Source organism: Scyliorhinus canicula, chromosome 1, assembly GCF_902713615.1.
Source record: "Scyliorhinus canicula chromosome 1, sScyCan1.1, whole genome shotgun sequence".
NCBI classification, from domain to species: domain Eukaryota; kingdom Metazoa; phylum Chordata; class Chondrichthyes; order Carcharhiniformes; family Scyliorhinidae; genus Scyliorhinus; species Scyliorhinus canicula.
In genome coordinates, this window is record NC_052146.1 from 192,863,896 (window position 1) to 192,889,280 (window position 25,385).

Here is a 25,385-nt window from a genome sequence, read left to right on the forward strand (position 1 = left end):
TCCTTAGAACAGAGACAGTTATGGGCAGATTCAGTAAGAACATAGAACAGTACAGCACAGAACAGGCCCTTCGGCCCTCAATGTTGTGCCGAGCAATGATCACCCTAATTAAACCCACGTAACCCATATACCCGTAACCCAACAATCCCCCCATTAACCTTACACTACGGGCAATTTATCATGGGGTGTATATAACTTTGGTAGAGTAATGAAATAAAGTCGCCATAGTTACTGATTGCCGTAGGCTGCTTTCCCCGAGGTGACTGGTGATTTAACCTGAGGATCACCACACCTCAGGTGAGGGGCAAGGTTGGGAAGGCGGGCCTTCATGAATAACCTCAGCCGGTACGGAATTGAATCTGCACTTTTGGCCTTGCTCTGCATCACAAACTAGCTGTCCAGTCAATTGAGCTAAACCGGCCCCCATGTAGAGTAATAAGGAGAAACTGTTTCCGCTGGCAGGTAGGCCATTGACCAGAGGACACAGATAATTCAGGTTGTTATCAAAAGAGCCAAAATGAGAATTTGTTTTACTCGGCAAGTGTGGAGGGGGGGGGGAGATATGATACATGCGTTGATACGGTCTGGGGGTGTTACAGTTGTTATGGGTTATTTTGTTGCATTTCATTGTTTGTTATATTTTATATTTTCTGTAAAAATAAATTCCAATAAAAATGATTTAAGAAAAAAAGAAAATGCTGGCACAGGCCAGTTGGACGAAATGGTCTTTTGTGTTATATAATTCAATGAAAGAGGGGCCTTAATTCTGAGTCTTAGTACTGTACCAAGTAGAATGTAAGAATGTTCCTTCTTGCAGAGAGAAAAAGAACAGGCATTTAAATTCACATCATTGGGACGTCCCTAAGCACTTCACAGTCAATTAAATACTTTTTATGATATCATCCCTGCTGTAATGTAGGAAATGTGATAGCCAGTTTGTGCTCAGCAAATTCCCACATTCAGCAATGTGATAATGATCAGATTATGTATGGTAATCCTGTTTGAGTGATAAATATTGACCGACACTGGGGAGAATTCTGTGCTTTCCTTCAAAAATGATGCTGGTTTCTAATACATCCACCTGAGAGATTGAATGTTTCATCTGAAAGATGCCACTACCAGCAGTGCAGCACGCCTTCAGTATATCACTGTAATGTCAGCCCAGATTTTCCTCTAATCTCTAAGTACAATGTGTACGTGCGATCCTCTGACACTGAGGCGTGAGTGCTATTAACTGAATCATAGTTGACCATTTGTAAGAATGTTCAATGCAAGTTAGAGGTCAATGTGCTTAGAAAACATTCTCATGGAAAAGGACTTGGTTGGATTTGTAATTGGTGTCACTGAGGTTTTAGCATTTTGGGTACTTAATGGGTCACTGCAGTGCATGTTATTTGGAATACTTCCAGTTAATTGTTTCCTGCTCACTTCCACCTACATAATGTTGCTGGTTTCCATCCTTACCCCAACTCATTTGATGCTGGGACTCCAATGCCATTTATTATCTCTGGACCTGCCTATTTCAATACTATCCTGGTTGAACTTGCATCCACCGCAAAATCTTTGCCAACCTCTCTATCCCAACTCAAACCGAGTTCCATTCACCCATCACAGCTGTGGTCGCCAACCTACATTGAGGCTTTCTAGTATATGTGCCAGTGTTAAATTCTGATCCTTATTTTCAAATCCCTGCAGTCTGATATCTCCATATCTCTGTAACTTTGTCCCAACCTATGACCCTCCAATTCTGACCTTTTGCACATCCATGATTTTCATCACTTCATTGTTAACTGTGCCTTCAACTGCTTCAGCCCTAAGCTTCCTAAACCCTCTTCCTTAAAGTGCTTGGACTGGTCGTGTGTGTGTGTCACAGAGTCTCGCTCTATGCAGACTGTATGTACGGACCCATTGGAGGGGATGGAAGAAATCATGAGGATTCTAGGAGAATTTGGCCGGTTTTCAGGGTATAAGTTAAATATGGGGAAAAAGTTAGATGTTTGCGATCCAGGCGAGGGGACAGGAGAGGCAATTGGGGGGGGGGGGGGGGGGGGGGCTGCTGTTTAGATTAGTAGGGGGAAGCTTTAGGTACCTCGGCATTCAAGTGGCACGGGAATGAGACCGGCTGCATAAATTAAATCTGGCCTGGCTAGTAGACCAAATGAAGGACGATTTTCGGAGATGGGACGCGCTCCCGTTGTCATTAGCTGGGAGGGTGCAGATGGTGAAGATGACGGTCCTCCTGAGGTTCCTGTTCATGTTTCAATGTCTTCCCATCACTGTTAGGGTTCGTCGACTTCTTTGCAGAAAATCAATCATCAGCAGAAGGGGGGGGGTTAATAAATGTGGGACCTGTAGGGGAGGGAGACGGCTTTTGCACTATATTTATAGTTTCATGTGCATTGTTTATTGTGTTGTTGTCATAATACCCAAAAATATCTCAATAAAATGTTTATTTAAAAAAAAATGTTTGAGAATCGCATTGGGACATTTTACCACATTAAAGGTGATGTATAAATGAAGTTTAAGATGGTTGTCGTTGGGATGTTGGCATTGTCCATTATCCCCTTCCACTTCGAAATAACATTCTCCCTGTGTCTACGTGGGTCTCACTCCCACAACCCAAAATTGTGCAAGTAGATGGATTGGCCACATTAAATTGACCCTTATTTGGGAATAAAGGAATTCGGTACTCTAAATTTATTTTTAAAAAGAAATAAGTATGAGGATTTTTTTGGAAGACCTTCAAATTCCCTAAATTTGAAGAATAGATTTTAGGAAGGCAGGAAAAATTGATGCCTGATCAGCAAACCTCTCCAATTCCAAATTTTGCTAAATTTCATCTGAAGGATCCTGGGCGGAATGCTCCGATCCTGGGTGTTGACTCCGCCGTAAATGCCAGATCGTTTTCCAACGGCGTCATCTGACCCCTAGGATCAGCGATCCTGTGCCGCACAGGGGGCCAGCATGGCACTGGAGAGCCTTGGGCTGCTCCAGCTGCCAAAACGGGCGTCAGCACGGGCGGCGTGAGTTCGCGCATGCACACAACGGCCTGTGAGTACACGCATGTGCGTGGGTTGCCATCTCCGCACCGGCCCTGACGTAACATGGCAACGGCCTACAGGGGCCCGGCACGGAGGAAGATAGGCCCCCACCGGGATACGCCCGCCCGCCGATTGGTAGGCCCCGATTGCGGGCCAGGTCACAGTGGAGCCCCCCCCCTGGATGTCGGATCCCCGCCACCCCTCAACCAGGCCGTTCCCCGCAGCATGAACGCGGAGGTCCCGCCAGGTAGGACCGCACCAGAACGACGCCGGCGGAATTCGGCAAGCACTCGGCCCATCGCGCGGGGGGAATCGCTGGGGCGTGGCCCCCCCCAGCGATTCTCCGACCCAACGCGGGGTTGGAGAATCCAACCCCCTGTATTTAAATAAAAATAAAATGCAGTGTATTCTCTACATAGTTCACACTGCAGTCACAGCACTGGTGGTGGAGGGAGTGAACATTTAACCTGTGACATCAGTTGTTTTGTTTCTATCAAACTGCCATAAATTGATCAGTGATTGATATTGGAATGCTTCCGATGAGGCGCGGAAAAAAATAGAATTTGACATTCTCTTTTAAATATGAAAGGATTGTGGAGCAAATCCCTCGCTGACATCCAAAATTCATCCTAGATTTCTGTGAAACATGATGTGCATAAAGAGAAACGTACATTTCAAATTTGAGTTGTTTTTTCCCCTGGAGAATTATGGTATAGAACTCCAGGCTAGTGCTCGTAAGGCTCGGGACTAAATCTGTGACATCTATGTGTAATTTGTAGTTGGCAATTGCTGGAATATCTGAATTATTCAGCACTCTTTGCAGGAGCCGCCAACATTCTTCCTCCCAGTGTAATGTGGGCCATATGTTATATGATTAGCTCATGTATCTGCCCACCTGAATTTCATCAGACTTAACATTGCTACTCATGGTTCTGACCTCCATGTAATAAAAAGGGGCACTCAATATCTGTAAAACTGAGGGATTTGCTTATTGAGGAAGTTTTAACAGGCTTGGGGTTCTTTTCTCTAGAGAACGCTGTGAACGGTCTTTAAAATTATATAGGGGTTTAATATAATTGACTACAATGCTTCCACTTGGGTCAGAACATAACGAGGAGTTCTAAAAGTAAGGTAGTCATTGAGAGATTCAGGAGAATCCTCCAACTGATTGGAATGTGGGACTTTCGTTTGGATGAATGGCATAGATGCATTTAAGGGAAAGTTGCATAAGTAAATGAAGAGTGGGAGGAGGATACGGTCAAGTGCACAGACACCAGCATAGAGCAGCTGGACTGAATGACCTATTTCTGAGCTATGCATTTTATGTATTCGGTGTTTCCCAACAATGCGTCTGATGCCTTGGTTTCCCAACTGAACATTTTTCTCATCCAAGACAAATTTCCAGGTTAATTCCAAAGGTGGCTGCTGCTCATTCTGGAGGAAGACTTGCAAACATGTACATAATGGATGTTTTGATATCTCCATTGCTCAGCGCGTCATGACATTACTTTATACCACCTCTGCCATTTTGGTGTCTTGTCTAGTTAGCATGTAACTTTGCATTTGGATGTGTTATCCTTCACTTGCAGCAGGTAGAATGTGTATTTACTAATTTTTTTTTTTGTATTGAATTATTGGGTGGATCACTACTTTCTGTCAAATGTACTGAAAACACCTACTTCGAGGCCAACTCCATTTTAAGAGTCTGCATTTTAACAAGCTTGTAGGTAGTGCCGCCACCAACCCCACATATTCGAAATTATAGATTCCTATTCTTAATCCCCAAACTGAGACTTCACTTACCTTTGTCTTTTCCTCTTGTCATTAATGGCAATGCCCCCTCACCTCCCTGCTGAGAACATGGCCCACTGAACCAGGAGAACTCCCTTACCCCTCCCTTCTCGCTTTTCCTTTCCCTCCTCCCAGGTCCCTCTCCACTTCTCACCTCTCCATACTCTGTAATACTCAGTACGTTGAGTGATGGTGGGCCAGAAGTAGTGTTAGGTTGATGCAGGACGGTGTTTAAATACCTTAATGAGACTCTGAGCAGGGTTTGTTCTGGAGCTGGTGATTTTTTTTTCCCATCTCTAGTTTTTTTAGGAACAACAGTCGAAGGTAATGTCAGGAGCATAGTGTTTCATGTCCAAACATGGAGAGAGGTTCAGAGTAGATCTGACCCTGGGGCAAAGAAATGCATCCAGCTGCCTCCCTGATCTCTAACATCACCACACAAAGGTTATTTTTGACTGTTATGGCCAACTTGATTGCACTTGGGGCCCAGCATAAGCTTTTTCACCATGCTTTACTGTTGTGTTTAACTTGATGGTTAGAAGTTATAATATTTCCTTGAGTGCAAGAGATTGAATGGTTATCTGATGGAGTTTTTTAAGACGATTTGAAGGATTTGATGGTGTAGATAGAAAAAAAAAATTCTGTTAATGGAGAAACCCAGAACAAAGAGGCATAACCATAAAATTAGAGCTTGGATGTTCAGGGATGAAATCTGGAAGCATTCGTTCTCTCAAAAGGTAATGGTTGTTGGGTCAAGGTATTAAGTGAAATGGAGCAAAGATAGGTAAATTGAGTTGAGTTACAGATCAGCCATGATCTGATTGAATAATGAAGCAGGTCCAATGGGCTGAAAGGTCTCCTCCTGTTCCTCTCTGTTAGTCAATAAACTAAATCTCAATATCACTGCTGATCATACTGTGATTTTATAGTTGAATGTAGCCTTTCATGATATGGCCATTAGACACAAACAACACACTAAATCCCACTAACTGTGATTCTGCAATTGCATGCAGGGAGCATAGCTCATTTTGCATGCAGATTGAAATTTTAGATATCGGCAGTCAGTTTGTTGTCTCGGTTTGGTAGGCAACCAGGGATGCTAAATTCTGACAGTAGTGTTCCCCAACCAATTTGATTTGTACCAAAATCCCAAAAGTTGTGTTAAAAAGATCATGCTGATTTTCCTACCAAATAATGCTGACGTTTGGTTTGTTTGCTCAGTCTGACCACTTGGCACACTTCCGTTTCTGTTACGCTCTGCTTTTTTGGCATTTCCAGTGATGCATGGGTCAAAGAGCAGCAATGTTAACTCAGTCCCACTCTGATCTCAAGTGCACTGAAGCCACAGTCCTGTGCCACCTTGAACATCACACTGGCTGCAGTACAACTCCAGCCCATTACAAGTGCCCAGAGGAGCTCCTTTTTGCTGACAGTACGCCCATCAATGAAGTGCAACCACTAGGATAACTTGTGTCCTATCTTCGCTCCATCCTTTTTCCTCTTGCCCAGCCCCTTCCCATCTATATCGGCAAACTTCCAGTTCCCTGGCTCTAACTACCACCTCTTTGCCATGGATTTCCAATCCCTCTATATCTCCATTTCCCACCAGGTTTGAGAGCTCTCCGCTTTTCCTCGAGCAGAGGCCTGAACAATCCCCATCCACCACATTCTCCTCCGTCTGGCTGAACATGCCCTCTCACAAAACAATTTCCTCTTTCCCTTGTCTCACTTCCTCCAAACCAAAGGTATGACTTTGGGTAGCCGCATGCGTCCTGATTTGCCTGTCACTTTATGGGGTATCTGGAACACTACTCCAGCCCCATCCCACAACTCTTTTATTGGTGCATTGATGACTGTTTCAGTGCCGCTTCATGTTCCCGTCTGGACCGGGACACAATTATTAATTTTGCTTCTAAATTCCACCCCTCTGTCACCTTCACGTGTCCATCTCTGACGGTTCCCTTCCCTTTCTTGACCTTCCTATCTCCTTTTCTGGGGATAGACTGTCTACTAATATCCATTACAAGCCCACTGATCCTTACCTCAAATACTACTCTTCACACCCAACATCCTGTAAGGAATCCATCCCATTCTCCCAGTTCCTTCGCCTCCATTGCATCTGCTCTGATGATGCCACTTTCCAGAATGGTGCTGCTGACATGTCTTCATTCTTCTTTAATCGTGGTTTCCCACCCACTGTGGTCGACAGGGCTCTCAACCGTATCCGACCCATCTCCCGCACCTCTGTTCTCACCCCTTCCCCACCCTTCCAGAGTCAGAATAGGGTCCCCTTTATCCTCACTTTTCACACCACCAGCCTTCGCATTCAAAGGATCATCCTCCTCCAGTTCTACCTTCTCCAACATGATGCCATCACCAAACACTTCTTCCACTTACTTCCCCCTGTCAGCATTCCACAGAGACCATTCCCTCCAGGATACCCTGTCCATTCGTATATCATCCCCAACACCCCTCTCTCTCTCTTCCCATGGCATCGTCCCATGCAATCACAGGTGTAACACCTGCCCCTTTACTTCCTCCCTACTCACCTTCCAAGGGCCTAAACACTCTTTTCAGGTAAGGTGGTGCTTCACGTGCACCTCCTTCAATCTGGTCTATTGCATTCACTGCTCCCAATGCAGTCTACTCTACATTATATTACGCTCCCATACCAGTGGCTAGGATACCTGCCAGAACCCCCAGGGCGCGATTCTCCGCAACCACGATGGGTGGGAGAATAGCGGGAGGTCCGTTCCCACTGTTCTCTCTCTCTCCCCCCCAAATGGCATGTCCGGTTTTCCGACACGCCGCTCGGAGAAACGTGGGCCGCCATTTTTCACGGCGGCCCGCAATTCTCCGACCCGGATGGCCGAGCAGCCTGCCGTTCCCGACCTGTTCACGACGGCGGCAACCACACCTGGTCGCTGACGTCGTGAACATGGTACGCCAGGTAAGTGGGGGGGGGCGGGGGGATCGGGGATCGAGCACCACGACTGTGCTCGGGAGGACTGGCCCACCGATCGTCGGGCCGGCGTCTCAAGGGGACGCACTCTTTCCCCTCCACCGCCCCGCAAGATCAAGCCGCCACATCTTTGGGGGTGGCTAAGGGGAAAGATGGCAACCGCGCATTTTGCGGGTTTGAGCTGTCCAACCCGCGCATGTGCGGCTGACTTCATTAGGCTCTGCCGCGGCATCATTCCTGGCGCGCCGAGCCTTGAAGCCAGGGACCAGGCCCGGCCGCCGAGTTTCCCGGTACGGCCCACCTATCCCCCCGAATAGATGGCCGGGAGAGGCTTCCGACGCCGTCGTGAACCTCTCCAGGTTTCACGACGGCGTCGGGCCTTGCGGAGAATTCCGCCCCCAATATTTTATTTTATTTTGTAAGACTGTGCGGAAAGAATACTTCACTGTAGGAGTGATTGCACAAAGGAATAGGGATTTGGTTATTTAAAACAAAGCTTTATTATAAACTTAATATTAAACTCTTTAACATCACACCTGAAGATAGCTTACAATTACCCCTGAAACAATACTACTCAATACAATAAATACAATATCCTTAATTACTATCTCTGTTCCCAATTAAGCAAAAGAAAGGAGAAAACATACAGCTCTCAATCCATCCTATATCCCACTGGCTTTCCAGAATCAATTTGGCTCCTGTTAGAACGCCTGCAAACTTTGGCTGGATGTCTTCAAAAAGCTATTTCAACTGTTTATTGTCCCCCTTGTCACAAGTCTGCATTGCGTTAAATATTTTGTTTACTATGCAACTAAGAGCAAAATACCTTAATTGTGATCTAAAAGTGATAGCCAGATCAAAACTCATCTCAGAAGCTCTCTCAAAAAATCTGAAGCCTTGGCTCCACTCAGCAATTACATCTCCCCAAGCTGAAAACAAATTGACTCCTCCTAGTCAAACAACTAGGCTTTTTACTTTGGACAATTTCACCTCTGCGTCTTTAAAAGCTTTCTGGCCTTGCAAAACAAGATTATTTTAAAAACATGACAACTGCAGTCAAACACACTCTAACCCAGGCTTTTAACTCTTAAATTGCCCTAATAAACCCAAAATTCTGCATTTGTCACAATTGGAGAGGCTCTGTGCAGAATGGGTTAACTTTTTGCAGAACATCCGCAAGTAGGACACAGACCTTCCTGTCACTTGCCAGTTCAACTCGCCTTCATGCTCTTATGTCCACATGTCTGTCCTTGGTCTGCTGCTATGTTCCATTAAAGCCCAGCATAAACTGGGGGAACACAAGCTCATTTTTCTATTTAGGCACGTTATAGCCTTCTGGACTCAGAGTTCAACAACTTCTGACTGTGAATTCTCTCCTCCACCATCACCCCATTTTTATTTCTATCAATTCATTTTAATTTCTTCTATCGATCAGTTTTCCCTCACCGTTGTCTCCTCCCTCTGCCCCCTCCTCCACTTGATCTATCTGTTCCCTGTTCCAAGTTGGCCTTTGATACACTGCTCACCTTGGTTATGCCATTAACATATTTTGATCTCCTAGTGCACCACTATACTATCAGCACTCTTCTTAGCCATTACCTCCTCACCATTTACATTCCCTTTGCCTTTTTGTCTACAACATCTTTGTCAATCTCCACCTATCGCTGGCCTTCTATCCAGCTGCCACCGTTTGGGCAGCATGGTAGCACAAGTGGCTAGCACTGTGGCTTCACAGCGCCAGGATCCCAGGTTCGATTCCCCATTGGGTCACTGTCTGTGCGGAGTCTGCACGTTCTCGTGTCTGTGTGGGTTTCCGCCGGTTGCTCCAGTTTCCTCCCAGTCCAAAGACGTGCAGTTTAGGTGGATTGGCCACACTAAATTGCCCTTAGTGTCCAAAAAGGTGAGGAGGGATTATTGGGTTACGAGGATAGGGTGGAAGTGAGGGCTTAAGTGGGTTGGTGCAGACTCGATTGGCTGAATGGCCTCCTTCTGCACTGTATGTTCTGAGAAAGCACGACAGTGCCTATACTTCCTCAGGAAACTAAGGAAATTCGGCATGTCCGCGTTAACTCTTAACAACTTTTACAGAAACACCATAGAAAGCATCCTATCTGGCTGCATCACAGTCTGGTATGGCAACTGCTTGGCCCAAGACCGCAAGAAACTTCAGAGACTCGTGAACACCGCCCAGTCCATCACACGCACCTGCCTCCCATCCATTAACTTCATCTCCACCTCCCGCTGCCTGGGAAAAGCAGGCAGCATAATCAAAGACCCCTCCCACCCGGCTTACTCACTCTTCCAACTTCTTCCATCGGGCAGGAGATACAAATGTCTGAGAACAGACTCAAAAACAGCTTCTTCCCCACTGTTACCAGATGCCTAAACGACCCTCTTATGGACTGACCTCATTAACACTACACCCGGTATGCTTCATCCGATGCCGGTATTATGTACTTGCATTGTGTACCTTGTGTTGTCCTATTATGTATTTTCTTTTATTTCCTTTTGTTTTCATGTACTTGATGATCTGTTGAGCTGGCCGCAGAAAAATACTTTTCACTGTACCTCGGTACACGTGACAATAAACAAAATCCAAAAAAAAATCCCACTCCACACATACACACACAATAGTATAAATCTGCTCCTATTTACAGTTCTCACTAGCTTTGACAGAGTCATCCAGACTCAACATTAACTCCCTTCTCTCTCCGTAGATGCTGTCAGACCTACTGAGATTGTCCAGTTTTTGTTTCAGATTTCAGCATCTGCAGTCATTTGTTTGTATAACTTAAGTCTCTGCACATCACATATAGTGCCTGGAGTGTTGGATTTCCAATGAAAGAATTGTGAAAAATGTTAAGAGTAGGTGGGGCGAAGCTGTTTTCACTGGCAGGGATATTAATAACCAGAGGGCATGGATTCAACTATTGTCTAAAGAACCAGGGAAGATGAAATTTTTTTCTGCAGAGTTGTGAAATGGAATGCACTGCCTGAAGAAGTGATGAAAGCAGATTCAAACTGACTTTCAAAAGGGATATGGATGTATCTTTGAAAAAGAAATGTGGGTCTCTGGGGAAAGATGGAGCGCAATTCCCATGGTGGGGTGGGGGGAGTGTTTCCCGCTGCAGAGGCTGACTGGCAGGCATGACCATAGCTTCCTTCGCTGGCATAATTAATTAGGCATCGGGGGTTGTTGTGCTATCTTCCATGGTGGAGTGGACTTGATTGAACACGTCTTGCTCTCATATCTGTGTGCCGTATTTAAAAGTCACTCCCAACACCACTTATGCACTGTTGAAGAAAGAAGATGGGCCTCTGGGAACATTGAAGCTGGAAGATGGACCGTATCAAAAACATGAAAGTTGAAAGAGCCACCTAAAGATGCTCTTCCCTATGTGGTGTTCCAGCGTCGCTAGTGGCTTCCATCCTGACCTCCGGAAGCAACCCTAGGCCACCTTCAGCTAAGTTCTGACTTCTGCATATCACCTTAGTCCAGATGTATTCTGAACCGGCGTGCTTTCCTGCTGAATGTGGCGTTGTGGGAGATTTCATTCGGGTCTTCATCTGCATCCCATTGGCGGAAGGCAAATCGGCTTCACACCAGCCTTCTGCAGGATTCCCGATCCGTCATGGTGGGCAGTATTGGAAGATCCCACTTATTTTTGGGTGTCTTGCTGACTCCACCCCCCCCAACCCATCCGGCTGGCGGGGGTGTCGGAGAATTCTCATGGAGGTTGGGGAAATTAATTGAATAGCTACTTAAAGAGCCAGCACAAGCACTTTGAGCTGAATGGCCTGATGTACTGCACCCGCAATATTAACAGAAACATTTGGATTCACACCTGATCCTGATTGAAATGACGATTGTGAAACCATTCTGTGCCCTGCATCAGTTGTATTCCACCAGTCCACATCCCTCAGTAACACAACTGGGTTCAAACCAAAAAAGAACAGATCTGTGATATCTACTTTTGTGATCCAAGTTGAACAATGGCTGGAAGGTTTTGACTGGAACAATTGCCCTGAACTAGAGAAGCTGTCAAAATCAATTCCTCCTGGAAAAGATTGGCATGCTTTGAATGGAAATTTTATCTTTAGCATTCAGGAGTCAGTCTTTTAACTGGTTTCCAACACAACCAATCTCAGCATGCACTCCTTCGTGCAGCTCCTACCATTCAAAACATTCAGTTGCTTTTCTCAACCAATAGGAAATTACCATTGACTATTTAATGAATGCCAGTAATAGATGTCAGCCTTGGCCCCACGTTAGCACTCTTGCTTCTGAGTCAGAAGGTCATAAATTCAAGTCTGACTCCAGAGACTTGAGCATGTAATCCAGGTCAGTGCTATACTGTCTGAGGTGCTGTCTGACATCCCAGTACTATTTTAAAGAAGCAAATAGGAGTTTTCCTTCATCTCCTTGACATATTCTCCTGGACAATCTTTATCTGCCAGCCATGATCTAAAACAGTTTATCTATTCGGGGTGGCACGGTGGTGAGCACTGCTGCCTCACAGCTCCAGGGACCCAGGTTCAATTCCGACCTCGGGTGACTATTTGTGGAGTTTGCACTTCCTCCCCGTGTCTGCATGGATTTCTTCTGGGAGCTCCGGTTTCTTCCCACAGTCCAAAGATGCACAGGTTAGGTGGATCAATCATGCTAAATTGCCCCTTGGTGTCCAAAAAGGTTAGGTGGGGTCACGGGGATAGGGTGGAGGAGTGGCCTTAAGTAGGGTCTCTTTCCAATTTGATGGGCAGAATGGCCTGCACTGTAAATTCTATGATTCTATGTCACATTGCTGATTTGAGGAACCTTGATATTTCCAAATTGGTTGCTGTGTTTCCCTACATCATAACAGTGACTGCACTTCAAAAGTACCTCATTGGCTGCAAAGCACTTTGATTGTGCTTTAAATCCGAAGATTGTGAAAGGCACTTTGTAAATGCGATTTCTTTCTTTGATTCACATCAGTTCCAAATTTTTTGTACTGAGATTACGGAGTTTATTTCAGACCCAAACAGCTGGAGGCCATAGATTATCTTGATGTTGACACTGCTGATGATGGGTGCTCTAAACTTCTTGCATCCAATCGTTTTCATTCACTGGAGTGTTGTGAAACAAAGTTTGACACCAAGGCTATTAACGTGCTATTAGGGTGGGAAGCAGATTTCAAGCAGTAATTTAAGAAATTACTAGGCTTCCCAAGGACTTTCCAAAGCTTAGGGCCCAGGCTGATGAAGGATTGGTTGCTAAGGGTGATTAAAGTTGGGAATGCGGCAGTGGCTAGAATTGGAGACGCGCAGAGATCTTCAAGGATGACAGCATCTCCTTGGAGTGCAAGGTCAACTGGAGGAATCCCATCGCCTTCTGTCCAAGGAGATGTGCTATCACTCCCACACAACGAGGCCAACACTGCAAGGGTGGGGTCCGCAGTGGTGACCTTGGCACATGACGTGCAGAGAATGTCCGCTCCATGGTTCAGCTCATGGTCTCCATGGTGCAAGCACTGGTGGGAATTGACGAGCGTCGGCGCCAGAGGACAGCGGGGCTTCTGGATCTCGCACCAGCTGCCCCCCTCTATCCCATGGAGAAGCACAGGGGCCCCCGACATGCAAAGGGAAGAGGATCATCAGAAGCGCAGCCCTGAGTCCTCCCTTCTGACACTGTCTTCCTGTGAACGACATTTCTCCAGCCCAGCACACCGGGCAGGGTAGCACTGCAATCCCTGTGCTGCCCAAAGGCAGCTCCACGTCCCCCAGGGGATGCCTGACAAAATCATCTCTGGTAACAGGGCCTGGATGGCAGCAGGCTGCTCAACCTCAGCTGTGGATCCTGAGGAGACACTAGACGTGGTGAGAAAGAGTAAGAAACTGTAGGCACCTAGTGGGCCCAGGTGAACCTAGGCACTAGTTGAGATGGACGCCATTGTAATATAGCTCTTGTGTTAAGCATTACTTTGGTCACGAGCAGATCCTCCACCAGGTCATTTCATGGCGCCATGTTCTGCAAGCCTCCGGCACACCCGGAGCTTCATTCCTGTGGACTGCGAGAATGTCTCTCACACTGATGACTCAGTAAGAAGCACTGCTGCTGCTAGCACAGGACACCACCCCCATCAGCGCTAGGGCCTAATTTCTGCAATTCTTCTCCAGTGATAAGGAGGCCATAGGGTTGCAAAGTGTAGAGTGGCTGGCCATCTCTGATGTTGTTAATTGGAGTAAATCACCAGGACCCCTGACCTTGGATGGATCTGCAGCAGATGAGAGGTCATCCAGTGTCTCTGAAACCCATAATAAGCCCGTTCACTGGCAGGACACTTTCAGCTCTCTGTTAGGCGATCAGCATTCACATCGATGCTTGAGCCTCATTGTAGGAGTCTCTGCAGACGTTTGTGGCCTCCATACTTACATCATCAGCCACCTCCTGAGTGGGTACGCCCTGTCCTTGAAGAGCCATCCCTCCAGCCGCTGCTCTCCCTCTAAATCAGGAATTCTGCGAGCTCCCCAAGATGCAACTGTCTTGGACCCTCCCTGGGACACAGGCACACACCTTTATTATGCGTATTGTGTGGTCACAAATGAGTTGTACATGGAGCGAGTGGGATTGCTTGCGGTTCATGAATGACACTGCATGATACCATGGAGACCACAGGACCACATGGGTGCAGTCTATCACACCCTGCACTTGGGGCATGCCTATGAAGCCCATAATCCTGGATCGTCTGGTCCAGGTTTAAATACATGTGGGATCTTGCATAAAGGGCATCTGTTACTTCCCTTGTGCATTTGTGCGCGACTGAGTGGGAAATACCACACAGGTCACTGCTGCTGCCCTGAAACGAGCCACCTGCATAGACGTTCAGAGCCACAGGCAGTGGGTGTCCACCCATTCCATGTGATGCCAGCTCTTACTGGTCCTGGCAAAGGTAGTCCACCGTCCCCTGGGACAGACGCAGTCTTCTCCAGCACTGAAGCTTCGACAGCTGCAAGATGGATGTCCGACGTTAGAAGACCCGTTGTATCTTTTTTTAATATAAAAAGTACGCAATTATTTTTTTCCCTCCACTGCAGCTACGTTCACAGCCAGGTGTCCCTGGAGAGGGAGCATGCCCCAGAGGATAGGGACGTAGAGGTAGTGGTCGCAATAGATGCAGAGAAGGCATTTGACCGGGTGGAATGGGATTATCTGTGGGAGGTACTGGGGCGGTTTGGATTTTGGCGGGGCTTCATTGACTGGGTCAGGCTGCTGTATCAGGCGCCCGTGGCAAGTGTTCGGACAAACAGGCTGACATCAGGCTATTTTAGGCTGCACCGGGGGACGAGGTGGGGATGCCCCTTCTCCACGCTGTTGGCACTGGCCATAGAACCGCTGGCAATTGCGTTGAGAGCCTCAAAGGGCTGGAAGGGACTGGTCCAGGGGTGGGTGGAACACAGAGTCTCGCTATACGTGGACGATCTGCTCTTGTATGTCTCGGACCCATTGGAAGGGATGGAAGAAATTATGGGGATTTTGGCCAGTTTCGGGCTGCAAATTGAACATGGGGGGGGGGGGGGGGAGTGAGATGTTCGCGATCCAGGCAAGGGGGCAGGAGAGGCAATTGGGGGAGCTGCCATAAGTGGCAGGGTGGTGCCCTGGCACTGCTAAGGTGTCAGGCTGGCATTTTTGCACGTGCGCAATTGGGCCGGGTTGCCCACCCTGGGTGTTAGAGGGGCCAAGGGACCCTTCTATGTTGCTTTCGGGCTGGGGTGAGGTCAGGGATTTTATTTGTGGTCCTCTGAGATCGGGAGGAATGGCGTCCTGATCTCCCGCTACAACGGGCATTTCCGGCGAGCAGAGCTCCCCATTGTATAAAACGAACAGGGCTATGTGCGGCCTCGGCCACGCAATCCCCGTTCAGGTACCTTATTCAACACGAGTAGCATTGAATAGCCACTTGTTTCTCGGCATTACGAGTGCCAGGAAACACTAGGCTAAACACGCTCGCTAGGGGACTTTGTTCCCTCTTTGGGAAGATTGCGCCTATTGTCACCTTTTTGCCAGAGATTTGTACTGCTAATTTACTGCTCTTATTGCTTTTCCAAAAGCCACCTATATCACTACACTATACACTGCTATGTCTATCTCAATTTCGATTGATCAGTCTGTCTCTTCTAAGATGTGCGAGAGATCTGCTTGACAGAATTGTCTCCATTTACTTGATGTAACGGTGATTTTCTTTCAAAATGGGCAAAGCAGATGGACATCCACAGATCAACCTGAAATTTGTTATGCCTGCACACTGTAAAGTGAACTATTAAAGGCCCAGTAATTTTCAAACCAACCCATAACCACACTTGCTAATGATGCAGATGTTTATCATTGCATTTGATTGGAAACTTCTGTACTTTCAGTCAATCTATCTTTATGAGGCTCAGAATAAATGGTGGGATAACTTTTGGTCATTTCCAGGATTTATTTGATATGGATGCTGATTTTACCATTACATTTCACATTCGCAAATTACACCTCAGCAAATGTGAATTTGAAGCAAATGTCAAAGAGGAACAAAGATGGTTCATGTTGCAATGCTGCAGAGTTTGGATAAATTATTTGTATAGACTATGTAATAAACAGTGGGGTCCTCAGTGCAGACCTGTTCTGGTTTTGCAGCCTTAAATAAAAATAGTATTTTAAAATAACCTCAAAAGATCAAGTAAAATGTTGTGAATTACTTTTCAGTAATTTGCGAAGTTGGAGAGTTAGCTGCACTTGTGTTTGTGTCTTTCTTTGTGCGTCTGTCTGCATGTGTCTTTCTGCATGCTTGCCAGCATTAACATTTTAAACAAACATTGCTTATAAACTTCGAATAAATTCAGGGACTTGTGCCAAGTAAGATATTACTTTACGTTTTAAAGGTCTGTTGCTTGTTTCCTTTTTTAAATAAAATTTAGAGTACCCAATTTTGTTTCCCCAACTAAGGGGCAATTTAGTGTGGCCAATCCACCTATCCTGCACATCTTTGGGTTGTGGGGATGAGACCCACATGTTTCCTTTCTAATGTCCCAACTTGCTGTGTTGCTGTAAATTCTCTGATTTACTATTCATGGCAGTAATTTACTGTTCACAGTTTTCCAGTAAAGATAATAGATCCAAAGCACTGTTAAACCGCTGGAGCGTTGGATGTGCCTTCAGCTAAAGGAAACCTGAGCTGAATGCTGATCAACTGATTCCTCCTCAAAGTTCAGGTCCCTAAGAATCCAGTTCAGAGGGTGTCATACTGTGTTTAGGAAGGGAAAAGGAACCATTACATAATCCATATAATAACAAGTCTGTTTAGCTTGTAACTGTTTATGCTAATCTCGTGAAGCAAAGATAGCCAAATGTAGGGAAAGGAGAATTCAGTCTCAGGGAATTTGATAACTGATGCAAGTTTCTGTCCCTTTTTGTTTCTGCTCTTCACTGAAAGTTTCAAACTGTATTACATGAGCACTAAGATTCTTGCACCTTTAATTTTGCTACATTTCGCTTAAATAAATACCTTGAACTCTCCATGCTAGTTTGTAAACCAAATACTCTGTCGTTGGCTACGGTGTTCAGTGCAAAACTAGTAGTTAATAGGTCACGTTTTCTTTTTAAATTTGGATGTGCCTTGAATTATGCACTTCAGATAAACTGTGTACAGAAGAAAGAATGTTTGAAACATTTCCAGCACTTCTCATCACATGACACTGATATGCAATCAAACAGATGGAGAGTAATTGGATGAATTCATGAATGGGATACCTCTTGCATTGATTGAGTTGGTGTGGGTGTCTTTTGGTGAAGGATGTGAATCTTTGGGAGCACTGAAAGGTGGTGAGAGGAAAGGGGGAAAGTTATAGGATTAGCAGGGAAGGGAAAATTAAAGAATTTTATTGATGTGTCAATGGGCTAAGACAAATGCTTTTTTCATTTCTGATTTTAATAAAGAAGAACTGCTTGCAAAACATTGCCCAATGTCAGACTAACTGGACATCCTACTTATAGTAGCAGCTTCAATGCGCAGCTCTAGGGAGAATAAAATCAATACAATTGTCTGCTGAATATAGCCAGACAGTGGAACAAGCACTTAGCAATTCTGGATGAGCTATGCTGTCTTTTCTCTAAGTGATAACGTGACTCACGTATGGCACTATCCCCTCAGTGTTAAGAGAGTGGAGGTTCAAGTCCCACTGCAAAAACTTGAATATGATCCAGGCTAACATTCCCAATGAAATGCTGAGGGGCTGATGCACAGTTATAGACAGCTATTCAAATGAGAAATTAAACCAAGGCCCAGCCTACCCCTTCATGGATGTAACAAAGCCACTTGTATGTAAGCATTGGGTTGGAAATGCTAATTTGTGTTCAGCATGGTCTCCAAATGGCAATGTGATTAAAGACCATATTATCTTTGTCAGCAGTATTGGTTGAAGTAAAGATATTGATGAGGACACCAAAGTGAACTCCCTTATTGTCCTTTGATGTAGTGGGAGCCATGGGAGCTTTTATTTATCTCAACCTGAGAGGGTAAAGGGTGCCTTGATCATCTGAAAGATGACATCTCCAATATTTTTAAGGTAGATAATATATGGCGTCAGCAGATCTGGAAGGTGCCAGAATTGGGTTTGACACTGGTTTTACTCCCTATCTCTGAAGTGTAATGTTGAGCAGAATGTAGAACATTCTAGCTGACCCCATGGGATTGCTGCCCAGCCAGTGGGGTTTAAATTGCCCCTTTTATATGTTTGCAAAAAGCAAGAGCTGCCTCACTTGCTAGCATTCATCTTTGCCCCGTCTCAACCCAATCATGCGAGCACCAGCCTGAGAATTGAACTAAAGTGTTTTGCAAATGGAGAACCTGGAGGCATTTCCATTCACTGGACCAGTGGGCTCATTTGAGATTTTTTGTTCATCTCTGACCTGGTATATAGCATGTTACTTGATGAAAGACAATTTAAAGAAGAGTTGTTTTTTTTTTAAATTTAGAGTACCCAATTAATTTATTCCAATTAAGGGGCAATTTAGCATGGCCAATCCACCTATCCTGCATATCTTTGGATTGTTGGTGTGCGACCCATGGAGACACGGGGAGAATGTGCAAACTCCACACGGACAGTGACCCAGGGCCGGGATCGAACCTGGGTCCTCGGCGCCGTGGGGTAAAAAAGAGTTTAATGTTAACCCTGACAGCTCCACAGCTGAGCCTGGGTGCAGTTAAAAAAAAAACACTTCCAGGTACGTTGCATTTTACAGCTGAAATTATTCCATGCTATGCTACAGGCAGAATCTTTTAAATGATAGTAAAGGAGATCTTTAAATCCAGTCTTCGTGTAAATGCAGCTCTAATGAATATTTTTTCAGTGCTTCTTCCAGAATGAAGGCAGAGAGGAGGAAGAAAGCAAATAAAATGATTTGCAATTATTACATTAAGAAAGGGGGGTGTAACAATTAAGGTAAACTCCTTAGAATAGCGACGGTTATGGGTAGATTTAGTAAAGGAGTCCAAAATTGAGGTTTTAATAAGAGTAGATGGGAGAAAAACTGACAAAATAATTGGAGGGGGAAAGCCAGAGGGGACTTTTATCTCAGTGAGTTCTGGTCTGGAATGTGCTGATTGAGTGTGTGATAGAAGCAGATTCATTGATAAAGGGAACTGGAGGGAGGAAAGATTTTCAGAACTCTAGCAAAAGAGCAGGTGCTAATTGGATAGCTTTTTCGAAGGGCTGGCATAGGCACAATTGGCCAAGTAGCCTCAGTCCATGTCTATCGTGTTGTTATTTGTAAAATAAGGGAATGGAATAGAATACTCTAGGAGAAAAATCAGAGTGAGCAATGAGAGTGCTTTCTTTCTTTATTTCTTGGATTTTAGGGTAATTCAATAATAAATCGCTATGAGAAGTTTTATCGCCTTGGCAAAGTGGGGCACAAGTTAATGGCTTAAATGACTGCTTCGCCTTTGGCTACTGTTATTCCCTAGAATTTGAAGAGTTAAATTTAATATAAACCAGACAAGCAACTCCCACGCAGTCTGACCATTTTTGACAATGAGTGATTGCTTTACTTGGACTCTGCAATACAAAGCAGTGAGTAATGTTTTCTCCAGAAAGTAGGAAAAAGACTCATGCTGGGTTATTATATTCGGTTCTAGGAGTCTGCCTTGCAAGTGGATCGTCCACAGTTCTCTGTACCTCATTAATAATGACTTTCTATTTCATAAGGACAAAGACTTATACAGGCAACTGGTTTATTTTTACACTAATCCACCAAAATCTCATGTCGTCGACAGTAGAACTTGCGCAATCTGTCAGATGCTGTTTTAATTATGTGCCCTTTTATAGCTTGTATCCTGTAACCCCATTAATGATCAGGACATAATGAACTGCAGATGGTATTGAACTAGTGCCGTATTTCAGCCTGAATCTCTGAACATCATAAACACAGCACTCTTCACTAAGAAAATGGAGAATGATCCAGTTCATTTAAGAAAAAAATGTTTGATCCCTGTTGTTTCATGAGGGCTTTGCCTTTTAATCTTTGTTCTTGACAATTGCTGTGAAAACATTTCTGCAACTGGGAACCACCTTTATTCTGGTTTGCCTATATCCCATCCAAGGTGTCAACTGTAGCTTAGTTGGTGGAAACTCTGTGCCAGGAAGTTGTGGTTCAAAGTCTCAGTCCAGAGATTTGGGCAGAAGGCTGACTGTCTCATATGCAGTACCGAGGGAATGCGGCTCTGTCAGAGGGTGCTATCTTCTGGATATGGATGTTAAAGTTAGGTCCCATTTGCTTTTCCGGGAGAACGGAAAAGGTCCCTCGGTGCTATTTCAAAGGCGAGTTCACCAGGCAGTCATTCCTTTTTTTTAAATAATTTTTATTGGAATTTTTTACAGAAAATATAAAAATATAGCAACAAGCAGTAATATGCAACTAACAGCCCCATAACAACCACAATTCCCCCCATACCGTAACATCACATTCCCCCCATCCCCCCCAACAAGAGAACTTAACCATAAATTAAAATTAAATAAATCAATTTTAAATAAAATAAGTAAACATAATCGACGTTCCCCCCCCACCCCCCCGGGTTGCTGCTGCTACTGTCCCAGTACCCTATCGTTGAGCCAGAAAGTCGAGGAAATGTTGCCACCGTTTAAAGAACCCTTGCACCGATCCTCTCTGGGCGAATTTAACCTTCTCAAGCTTAATGAAGCCCGCCATGTCATTGATCCAGGTCTCCACGCTTGGGGCCTCGCGTCCTTCCACTGTAGCAAAATCCTTCGCCGGGCTACTAGGGACGCAAAGGCCAGCACACCGGCCTCTTTCGCCTCCTGCACTCCCGGCTCTACCCCAACCCCAAAGATCGCGAGTCCCCATCCTGGCTTGACCCTGGATCCCACCGTCCTCGCCACCCCCTTCCAGAACTCCTCCAATGCCGGGCATGCCCAGAACATATGGGCATGGTTCGCTGGACTCCCCGAGCACCTGACACACCTGTCCTCACCCCCAAAGGACCTACTCATCCTCGTCCCAGTCATGTGGGCCCGGTGCAGCACCTTGAATTGGATGAGGCTAAGCCGCGCACACGAGGAGGAAGAATTTACCCTCTCCAGGGCATCAGCCCATGTCCCATCTTCGATCTGTTCCCCCAGTTCCCCCTCCCACTTCGTTTTCAGCTCCTCTACTGACGCCTCTTCCACCTCCTGCATAAGCTTGTAGATATCGGATATCTTCCCCTCCCCGACCCAGACCCCCGAGAGCACCCTGTCACTCACCCCCCTCGCGGGGAGCGCAGGGAATCCCTCCACCTGCCGTCTAGCAAATGCCTTTACCTGCAGATATCTAAACATGTTTCCCGGCGGGAGCCCAAATTTCTCCTCCAACTCCCCCAGGCTCGCAAACCTTCCGTCGATAAACAGGTCCCTCAGCTGTCTAATGCCCGCTCTATACCATCCCCGAAATCCCCCATCCATGTTCCCCGGGACGAACCTATGGTTCCCCCTTAACGGAGCCTCCATCGAGCCCCCCACTTCTCCCCTATGTCGCCTCCACTGCCCCCAAATCTTGAGGGTAGCCGCCACCACCGGACTCGTGGTATACCTCGTGGGAGGGAGCGACCACGGCGCCGTTACCAGGGCCCCCAGGCTTGTATCCCCACAGGACGCTCTCTCCATCCGTTTCCATGCTGCCCCCTCCCCCTCCATCACCCACTTACGCACCATCGACACGTTGGCCGCCCAGTGTACCCCGAGAGGTTGGGCAACGCCAGCCCCCTCCACTCCACCCCCCCCCCCCCCCCCCCCCCCCCCCATCTCTACTCCGCTCCAAGAAGACCCTCTTCACCCTCGGGGTGCCATGCGCCCAAACAAATCCCATGATGCTGCTGGTCACCCTTTTAAAAAAGGCCCTAGGGATAAAGATGGGCAAGCACTGGAAGAGGAACAAGAACCTCGGGAGAACCGTCATTTTGACGGAGTGCACTCTGCCCGCCAGCGATAGCGGCACCATGTCCCACCTTTTAAATTCCTCCTCCATCTGTTCCACTAGTCTGGTGAAGTTAAGCTTATGAAGAGCCCCCCAACTCCTGGCCACCTTCACCCCCAGGTACCTGAAACTCTTCACTGCCCTCCTGAAGGGGAGCCTCCCAATTCCCCCCTCCTGATCTCCCGGGTGCACTACAAATACCTCGCTCTTTCCTAAGTTTAGCTTATAGCCCGAGAAGCCCCCAAATTCCGCTAACAGCTCCATCACCCCCGGCATTCCCCCCTCTGGGTCCGCCACATATAACAGCAGGTCGTCCGCATACAGCGATACCCGGTGCTCCTCCCCACCCCGCACCAGACCCCTCCACCTCCCTGACTCCCTCAACGCCATGGCCAGCAGTTCAATCGCCAGTGCAAAGAGCAGGGGGGACAGGGGACACCCCTGCCTGGTCCCACGATAAAGCCTAAAATACTCCGATCTCCTTCCATTTGTGACTACACTCGCCATCGGCGCCACGTAAAGCAGCCTCACCCATTTGATGAATCCCTCCCCAAATCCAAACCTCTCCAGCACCTCCCACAGGTACCCCCACTCAACTCTATCAAACGCTTTCTCTGCGTCCAGCGCCACCACTATCTCCGCCTCGCCCTCCACTGCCGGCATCATGATAACATTGAGCAGTCTCCGCACATTCGTGTTGAGCTGCAGCCCCTTGACAAATCCTGTCTGATCTTCATGAATTACCTCTGGCACACAATCCTCTATCCTGGTAGCCAGGATCTTCGCCAGCAACTTAGCGTCTACGTTAAGGAGCGAGATAGGCCTATATGATCCGCACTGCAAGGGGTCCTTATCCCGTTTTAGGATCGAAGAGATCAGTGCCCGTGACATCGTCGGGGGCAAAGCCCCCCCCCACCCCCCCCCCAACACGCCTCATTGAAAGTTCGCACCAGCAGGGGACCCACCAGGTCCGCATATTTTTTGTAAAATTCTGCCGGGAACCCGTCCGGCCCCGGGGCCTTACCTGACTGCATTTGCCCGATCCCCCTGACTAGCTCCTCCAACACTATCGGCGCCCCCAGCCCCTCTACCAGCCTCTCTTGAACCCTTGGGAAACATAGCCTGTTCACGAAGCTCTCCATCCCCTCTCTCCCCCTCGGAGGTTCCGACCGGTACAATCCCTCGTAAAAGTCCCTAAAGACCCCGTTTACTTCTGTCCCCCTCTGCACTACATTTTCACCCCCATCCTTCACTCCACCAATTTCCCTAGTCGCATCTCGCCTACGGAGCTGATGCGCCAACATCCTGCTCGCCTTCTCTCCATACTCATATACCGCGCCCTGCGCCCTCCCCCACTGTGTCTCCGCCTTTCTGGTGGTCAACAAGTCAAAATTGGCCTGCAACCTGCGCCGTTCTCCCAGCAACCCTTCCTCCGGTGCCTCCGCGTATCTCCTGTCCACCTCCAGAAGCTCTCCCACCAGTCTCTCCCTCTCCCTCCTTTCCCTGTGGGCCCGGATGGAGATCAGCTGCCCCCCGGATCACTGCTTTCAGAGCCTCCCAGACCATCCCCACCCGGACCTCCCCTGTATCATTGGTATCCAGATACCCCTCAATTCTTCTCCGAACCCTCTTACACACCACCTCCTCCGCCAGCATCCCCACATCCAGGTGCCAAAGCGGGCGCTGGTCCCGCGCCTCTCCCATCTCCAGATCAACCCAGTGCGGGGCATGGTCCGAAATCGCTATGGCCGAATACTCTGCATCCTGCACCCTCGGGATCAATCCCCTGCTCAGGACAAAAAAGTCTATCCGGGAATAAACCCTATGGACGTGAGAGAAAAAGGAATACTCCCGCGCTCTCGGTATCCCAAACCTCCAGGGATCCACCCCTCCCATCTGGTCCATGTATCCCCTCAGCACTTTGGCCGCCGCCGGTCTCCTACCCATCCTTGAACTGGACCGGTCCAGTGTGGGATCCAGCACTGTGTTAAAATCTCCCCCTATGATCAGGCCCCCTGCCTCCAGGTCCGGGATGCGGCCCAACAATCGCCTCATGAAGCCAGCATCATCCCAATTCGGGGCATAAACGTTCACCAGCACCACCTTCTCTCCCTGCAGCCTACACCTCACCATGATATATCTGCCCTCCTTGTCCGACACCACCTCAGCCGCCTCAAACGCCACCCTCTTCCCCACTAGAATCGCCACCCCCCGGTTCTTTGCGTCCAATCCTGAATGATAAACCTGCCCCACCCACCCCTTCCTCAGACGAACCTGGTCCGCCACCTTCAGGTGGGTCTCCTGGAGCATAGCCACGTCCGCCTTCAACCCCCTTAGATGGGAGAACACCCTGGTTCTCTTAACCGGCCCGTTCAGCCCCCTCACGTTCCAGGTAATCAGCCGGATCAGAGGGCAACCCGCCCCCCTCCCCTGCCGACTAGCCATAGCTTGGCAGATGTTCGCCCCAGGCCAGCACACCCCGCTCGACCCGTTCCCCATGGCGATAGCGACTCTCCCCCCCCCCCCCCGCGCCTCCATCGGCTCCTTCCTAGTCGTTCCAGCAGCAACCCGGTATCCCCCCCGAGGCTAGGACCCCTCCTAGCCGCGACGCACCCTCCATGGTACTTCCGTGAGTCAGCTGACTTCTGCTGACCCCGGCAGCTCCCGCCAAAACCTATCCCCTCCCGGCTTGGGGTCATCCCCCTCTTGCCACACCTCCTTGGCATTACTGCAGCGCGGGAAAAAAGACCCGTAGAGGCCCCGCCCCCCACCGCCCCGCAGCGCGGGAAACCAGAGGAAAGCCCGCGCTTTCACACTGCCACACCCCACCCTTCTGACGCAGTTCCCCAAAATCCAGTTTCCCCTCAATCCCCAGCCCCGTACAGAAGAGAACATATAGAACACAAACCCCCAACACTCCCCACCTAACCCACAACCATGCCCAACAAACAAACCCACCCGTAACCAGAGCAAACAGAAAACCAGCATACATAACACACATGCCGAAGTTGAAACAGTTGGAATAAAACAGCCACAGCGGAAACAACGCCGGCCAAAGTATGTCCCCAGGCCCTAGTTAGAGTCCAGCTTCTCCGCCTGTACAAAG

General features: G+C 47.6%; 1 protein-coding gene across 2 annotated transcripts in view; it reads left to right on the plus strand.

The window, feature by feature from the left end:
* mthfd1l (methylenetetrahydrofolate dehydrogenase (NADP+ dependent) 1 like) overlaps positions 1-25,385 on the plus strand; it is a 218,083-nt gene that overhangs the window by 168,349 nt on the left and 24,349 nt on the right. The window lies entirely within an intron of this gene.